General features: G+C 56.0%; 1 pseudogene; it reads left to right on the forward strand.

Moving 5' to 3' along the window:
• Window positions 1–1299: 1299 nt before the first annotated feature.
• Window positions 1300–7066, forward strand: LOC146421175 (serine/threonine-protein kinase pim-1-like; annotated as a pseudogene).
• The last annotated feature ends 217 nt before the right edge of the window (window positions 7067–7283 follow it).

Consider the following 7283-nt stretch of genomic DNA (forward strand, 5'->3'; position numbering starts at 1 on the left):
AAGGTCTAATGCCAGTTTGTTCTGTAAGGTCATTTTAGTTGTGGCTTTCAATTGCTCATTTATTTCAGTAAGCCCCAACTGAGTTGCATTCACTAAAGTTCCCATTTGCAGTCCAATGCTGTGTGTTTGGTCTGTTCCTAAAGGCAGATCTTTGAGGAGTAAAGATGGATTCTAAAATCCATCCCACTGCAGTTCCCATGCTGGGATGTTTCCAAGTTTCATCCCCTTTAACCTTTCCCCACAGCTGGGTTCCTGGGGTGATTCCTTCCACAAGGGACATAACCTTAAAACCCCAAGTGTGTCCATTGTGCTCTTGATTCCCCCAAGGGCAAATGTGTGCCCCAAATTCCATCACTTCCCACCCATCCTGAGTGAACTAATGATTTCACCATGTCCTGCTGACAGTCTGTGTCTCGCCAAGCTGAACTGTTTGTTAGGTGAGACCTAACAGGTGTCATTAAGAAAGGCAGAATAATTTCTACAGACACATCCCACCCTCAGAGCCTGGGCCACAGCCATGAGCCACTGTACCTCAGGATTCCAAACAGTTCAAGTGTCTATCCAAATGCAATTCCACTTTTCCTTTGCCCTGGGATCCTTTGGCCTTGGCCTTATTAAATCAGGCTATTTTATACCCACCTGTAAGGGGTCCTCTGGGAGGCCTGGGCTCCCTTCCCAGTCCAGACACCACTGAACTGGCTGGATATATTCCCACTGTCCTGTCTGAGGGCTGTTCCATACTTCTGAAATTTGACATCCCCAAGGGGTATCAGTGCAATCTGTCAGCCAATAGATATTTCCTGAGGTGATTTCCAGATCCAGTTTTGAGATATTACAATTCTCAACAGTATCGTTCTGATCTGTAAGAATTGCTTTGTAAGGAATATTCTCCTTCCATCCCTTTCCATTTGCCCTGGGTGCTATTTCCTTCCCACACGTGTTCCCAGATTTTTGTCAAAGTGCTGACTAAAGCTCCTCATGGAATTGGATTTTCTGCAGAGAAAATGCGTTGGCAAACAAGCTGTTATAGGGGTTACATTCTGTAATCTGCAAAAATCTTGCACTAACTTTAAGATCACATTCCCCTCCCCAGAGGTTAACAACATAGTTTCTATTGTTATTATAAATATGCAATTAGTCATCATCTTCATCTAGATCCAATAAACAGTATCCCCTTAGAAAATCATATTTGATACCTAAACCAGTAGTGGATATATATATAACCTGCAGGGTCCAGGGTATCAGTCAGTTTTCTCTCTGCTGTATTTAATGTGTGGTTGCTGGTTTTACCTGCGTGTGATGAACCCAGGGTTCAATTCCTTCCACCCTGAGGGCAGTGTAGGTTACCAGGAGAACTTGGAAAGCTCCTTTGCACTCTTCCTTCAAGGGTTCAGAGCTCCAACTCTTTACATACACAAAATCCCCAGACTGGAATGGATCAACAGGGACATCCACAGCAACTGGTCCCAACAGGGTTATAAACCACCTTTCCTAAAGAAACCAGGTATAGATTTACATCTGTTTCTCCCTTTGGATGGATTTCTCCAGGAACTGATGGTGTTTGGTACAGCTGCCCCAACAGCAATTCACTGTTTTTGTCCCTGGCTGAATTCTGACTCACAGAAGAGCCAGAGGAAGGGTCTGTGGCTGTTTTGAAGAGGTTTCCTGGCACATTTTCCTAATTTGTTGTTTCAAATTCTGATTTATCCTTTCCACTTTCCCACTCACCTGTGGTCACCTAGGGCTGTGTCAGTCCCTTTTTATACCCAGGGTTTTGCTCAGCTGTCGCACCACATCTGCTATAAAATGGAGGCTTCTCTCTGAAGACAAACCAAGTTGCCCCCAAATCTTGGTATGATTGATTAAGCATAATTTTTACCACTTCCCTGGATTTATTGGTGCGACAGGGAAAGACCTCTGGCCATCCAGAAAATTTGTTCACCAATACCAAAAGACACTGATTCCAAATTTGTCTGGGTAATTTGGAGAAATCGATTTCCAGTAACTTCCAGGTGAATTTCCCTGTTTAACTGTACCAGGAGGTGGCCTTTTCCTGTTTATGGGATTGTTTTTAAATAAATTGAACAATTCACTGTTACCGATTTTGCAATTTCATTCTATCCCACACCAAGCAGAGAATTTCAGAGATTAGATATCCTGGACTCAGTCCCCCAGTGGGTTTTGTTGTGGGTTTTTTCCTTTATTTCCCTCATTACAAAAGGTAATTCATCCATCCCTCTTCATTCTTAGTGGTTTTTAACATATTTGGTAAACATTGATTTTTACAGGGTTCCACTCCCCTCCCACTCGGTTAGGGGGGTCTCACCCCACCTTTTAGCACCCCTTCTCCCATCTACCAGCCCCATCCCCCTGCTCCTCCCCCAGCTCACCCCAGAGCTCCTCACCTGTGGCCAGGGGACTCCCAGCGCCACCAGTGCCACCAGTAGGGCCCCAGCTGCCCCCACACGCTCTTGCCGTGCCCAGCGCCGGTTTTGCAGGTGCCCAGAGCCCCAAAGCAGCCCAAAGCGCTCTGCCCTGGGGGGTCCCCAAAGCGGCCCCGCCCCGCGCGGCACTGGCAGCACCAGTCCGGAGCTGTCCACCCTGGGGCCATCCCCTGCTCAGCAGAGCATCCTGTGCTCTGTCAGCACTCTCTGCTCCTTCGGGAAGGATTTGGGATTTCTGCCAGGCACAGACACTGAACCTCACCCCAAACTGCCCCGGTGCCATTGCTGTCCCCTCGGCGCTGGGCAGCTGCTGTCCCAGGGGAAGCAGGGACACAAACGAAGCCAAGTGCAGCCCAGCTGCCCGCGCTGATCCAGACGAGCCCCAGGGACAAGGTCCTGCAGAGCCACACGGAGCCCTCGGCTCCTGGCTGGCAACGGCTTGTGTTGTGGCTGCCCCAGCGGCCAGAGCGAGTCCTGGAGCTCCCCCAGCTCCTGCATCAGGACCCAGGTTCCACCTGCTCTGCCAGGCCCTGGCCAGGGGCCAGCAGATCCACTGGCTCCATGCAAAGGGGGAGGACAAGAAGAATGCATTGGATGCAGCCCCCAAGGACCTCAAGCAAGTCGTTCAGGAACATCCAGACCTTGAGCTGATGTTTGCAAAGCTGCAGCTGGCAGAGTTCTGTGGCACAGGAGACCCAGCACAAGAAGAGGAGACCTACAAGGAGCTGCAGGAGAAACACCCTGAGCCTTAAAGGCTGCTGCACTCTAAATCTCTGCTGGACAAAGTTCTTCCTCTCCAGGAAGGGATCCCGAGATGAGGCTAAAGCAAAGTTTGTGGCTGGTGACAAATTTCCAATTGCAGAGAAAGCAGAGGAGGGACTGCAGGTGGAGGCTGGGAGCCTGGGAAGGAGGAAGGGGTGGGGAAGGTGTTTTGTTAGGGCTTGTTTTAATTCTCCTCATACTGTGATTTGCTTAGAAATCAATTCCATTAATTTCCCTAGCTTGTGTCTGTTGTGCCCCTGACAGTGACCAGTGAGTGACCTCTCCCTGCCCTTATCCCAGCCCACGAGCCTTTCCTCCTGGGTTCTGTGTCCTGCACCTCTGAGGACAGTGACAAAATGGCTTTGGTGGCACCAGGCACCCGGCCAGGGCCAGCTCAGCCCAATAATCCCTGCAATTCATTCCCTCCAGGAAAGGTTCTTGAAAAGAGCAAACAGGACTGTGGAGAAGATTCCTGAAAAACTGAAACAGCTTTCAAGAAGTGAAAAGAAAAGGTAAAGAAACAATTCAAGATGTTTTCCTCTATTTATTTCTATGCTCCCCTTTTCCATGTTGCACTACTTCTCCATGCCATTAATTGCAAATGGATCTCACCTCGAAGATCTATGACTTAGCATGTTTTAGACTCTCTGAAATACCATGAGTTACACAGTTTGTCTTTCCCCGTTCTGCTTGGAAAGCAATGCTGGAGACACAAGTGCAGTGCTTGGGTGAGGTATGAATTCTAGAGACAGGGAATGTGCTCCACTAGTGTTTGACCCTCAGCAGGGACAATGCACAGAGCAGCCAAGGGGATTGCTGTGCCACTGTGCAGCAGTCAAGCCTCTGGATGTGGGCTGAACACGGCAAAGTTCCCGTGTTTGGACAGACTCAGGGGCTGCCCCCGGGGGCGCGCGGGGCTCGGCCGTGGGGCGCGCGGGGGCGAGCGGGGAACGGACAAACGGCCACTCGGACAAACGGCCACTCGGACAAACGGCCACTCGGACAAACGGCCACTCGGACAAACGGCCACTCGGACTAACGGCCACTCGGACTAACGGCCACTCGGACTAACTGCCCCAGAGCTTCAGTTGCAGCAGCGGCGGCAGCAGCGACTGAAGAGTTTTGAGGACCCCCTCCTTCCCTTTATCCTGCTCCTCCTCTCCCTCTCCCCCTGTCCCACAGCTTCTCCCAGTGTCCCTTTCCCTGTGTCCCCTCCTTTCTCGCCCTCCCTCTTCCCCTTCCAGCCCGGGCCATGCCCCAGGCTCGCCCCCGGCCCCGGGCGGGGCTGCCCCCTCCCCGCCCCTGGGCGTCCCGCCGCGCTCTCGCCTCTGCCCGGCTCTGCCGGGCTTGGCTGTGGCGCTGCTGGGCGGGCATCAGTGGCTGGGTCTGGGGCGGCATCGCCACCCTTTGGCTTCGTCTGTCCCGAGCCTGGCCCCGGCCCCGACGCAGGGTCCAGTGCCGACCCCGACCACGGCCCCGGCCTCGACCCTGGCCCCAGCTTCGGCCCCAGCTTCGGCCCCAGCCCCGACCCTGGCCCCAGCTTCGGCCCCGGCACCGAACCCAGCTCCGGCCCCGTTACCGGCTCTTCCCGGGGCCCGTGGAGGACACACACGGCGCGGCCGCTCCTGCCGCCCGCGCTGCGCCTTCTCCGGCCCGAGCTCCGCCGCTCGGCAGTCCGGCCGCCGGCCCCGAGCCGCCCGTGCCCCGTTCAGAGGGGCATGCCCGGCCCGGGGCGGTGCAGAGGCGGTCGGGGGCCGTGTGTGGCCCCGGGCCGAGCGGTGACGGCCGCGTGTCGCCCGCAGGGAAGGCGCAGGAGGCCCTGCAGGAGCGGTACCGGCTGGGTGCGCTGCTTGGCACAGGCGGGTTCGGCAGAGTCTACGCGGGGACGCGGCTAGCGGACGGCGCCCCGGTGAGTGGCGGGGCTGGAGGAGGAGGAGGAGGAGGAGGAGGAGGAGGAGGAGGAGGAGGAGGAGGGTGGAGCTCGGCAGGGCGGGCGGCGAGCTGAGCCCGCTGCTCTCTCTTGCTCGCAGGTGGCCATCAAATGTGTCTCGAGGGATCGCATCCATCATTGGGGCGAGTTGGTGAGTGAGCGGGGCCAGCGGCAGAACCCGGGCTGTGCCGGGCGGGGGTAAGCCGGGGCCCGGCAGGGTGGGAGCTGCCAGGACGCCTCGAGGGAGGTAGAGCGGGCGTGGGGTGAGCGGGGGGCGCAGAGCATCCCGGGCTGGGTGAGGGGTCCCAGAGCCCTGGCATGGCCTCAGCCCCACTGATGGCATCGTGGTCCTCCCGCAGCCCGATGGCACCCGTGCGCCCCTGGAGATCGTGCTGCTGCACAAGGTGTCCACTGGCTGTGCTGGTGTCATCCAGCTCCTGGAGTGGGTTGAGCTCCCCAGCGACTACCTGTTGGTGCTGGAGCGTCCGGAGCGCTGTCAGGACCTCTGGGATTTCCTGGCGGAGCGGAGGTTCCTGCCGGAGGAGGAGGCACGGGGGATGTTCCGGCAGGTGCTGGAGGCCGTGCGGCACTGCACCAGCTGCGGGGTGCTGCACAGGGACATCAAGCCCGAGAACATCCTGCTCGACCTGGCCACCATGCAGCTGAAACTTATCGACTTTGGCTGTGGCACCTTCCTCCAAGACACAGCCTACACCCAATTTGCAGGTGAGCCTTCCCAGGGGATGCTCCTGGGCATCTCATGGTCCAGCCTGGGTGTAGCACCAGGGCTTCTCCTGTAGCTGCCAGGCATGGGATTAACTCTTCAGCCAAGTTACTTTTGGGTGGGGGTCGAAGGGGGCAGCTTGCAGCCCTGTTGACCACCTTCACCACCCACTCTGCCTTTGGCTGGGCTGGGGCTGGGGCAGTCAGTCTGACAAAACCCCAATGAGTGTAGCAGTGAGGGGTGTCAGACCCCATGCCCCAGCCAGTTTGGTAGGCAGGCGAGGAAGGGCTTGGACTGCTCCACTCCCCTTGTTTGCCTTGGCTTGTAATTGTTTTTTGGGGGCAATGCAGAGAGGGATGAGAGTGGTTTTTCCCACCTCTGGGAATGGTTTTATTTTGCGTGTCATGGTTGGATCTCCCCAGGGCTTCTGCTGCCTCATTCCAACACCAGTAGCTTCTTTTCCAACCCCAAGTTTGTACATGAGTCACAGGTGCTGGCGAGAGGGCAGCAGGTCACCCTGTGTGCCACTGGTGCAGCCCCTGCATGCCCAGGGATGTGGGGTGAGGCTCTGGGAGCAGCAGCATCCCCTGATGAACTCCATCTGTATTCCACAGGAACCCTGTCCTACAGCCCACCAGAGTGGATCCACCTCAAATTCTACAACGGTGGGGCAGCAACGATCTGGACCCTGGGCCTCCTGCTGTACCAGCTGGTCGTCGGGAAGCACCCATTCAGGAGGGGCCAGGAGATCATCTGGGGGCGGATCTTGTTCCCACGACGGCTCTCTCAAGGTGGATCCTCATCTCTGTGGCACAGGGGGAATACCAGTGCTGGGAGAGAGCAGCAGGCTCATGAGCATCCTGCTCTGGCAGCTGCTGAGGAGGTGGCACATGTCCTGCTCTCCTGCTCTCCTCCAAAACAGAGAATGCCTGGGGAAGTTTAGGCACAGTTCTAGCACACCCAGCATGGCCTGGGCATGGGAACTGGGAGGGAAAAGTGGACAGGAGCCTTCTCCAACTGACTGGCAGTTTCTGGTTTCTCTCCTCAGAGTGCCAAGATGTTATTAAGAGGTGTCTGTCCATGCAACCCTTGGACAGGCCATCGCTGGAGGACCTCTTCAACGACCCTTGGATGCGAGATCTTCATCTGCCCTAGAAGATGGGAGAGATGCATGTGCACAGTTTGGTCCAGGGGCCTGGCAGGTAACAGCTCCACACATCTTGTCCTGGTGCATTGTTGGCTGGGGCCCTGGGCAGAACACTGAAAGCCTAGTGTGGCCCCCAGGGAAGGAGAAGGAGCCCCTGGAGATGCTGCACCAGGTGGAGCTGCAGCTGGAGACACCAGGAGGACTTCAAGGATGACAACCTCTACCTCAACCTGGTGACGTGCAAGCTGAAGATGATCAGCTTTGACTCTGGCACTT

This window comes from Lichenostomus cassidix, unplaced genomic scaffold (genome assembly GCF_008360975.1).
Source record: "Lichenostomus cassidix isolate B80296 unplaced genomic scaffold, HeHo_3.0 HiC_scaffold_43, whole genome shotgun sequence".
NCBI classification, from domain to species: Eukaryota; Metazoa; Chordata; class Aves; order Passeriformes; family Meliphagidae; genus Lichenostomus; species Lichenostomus cassidix.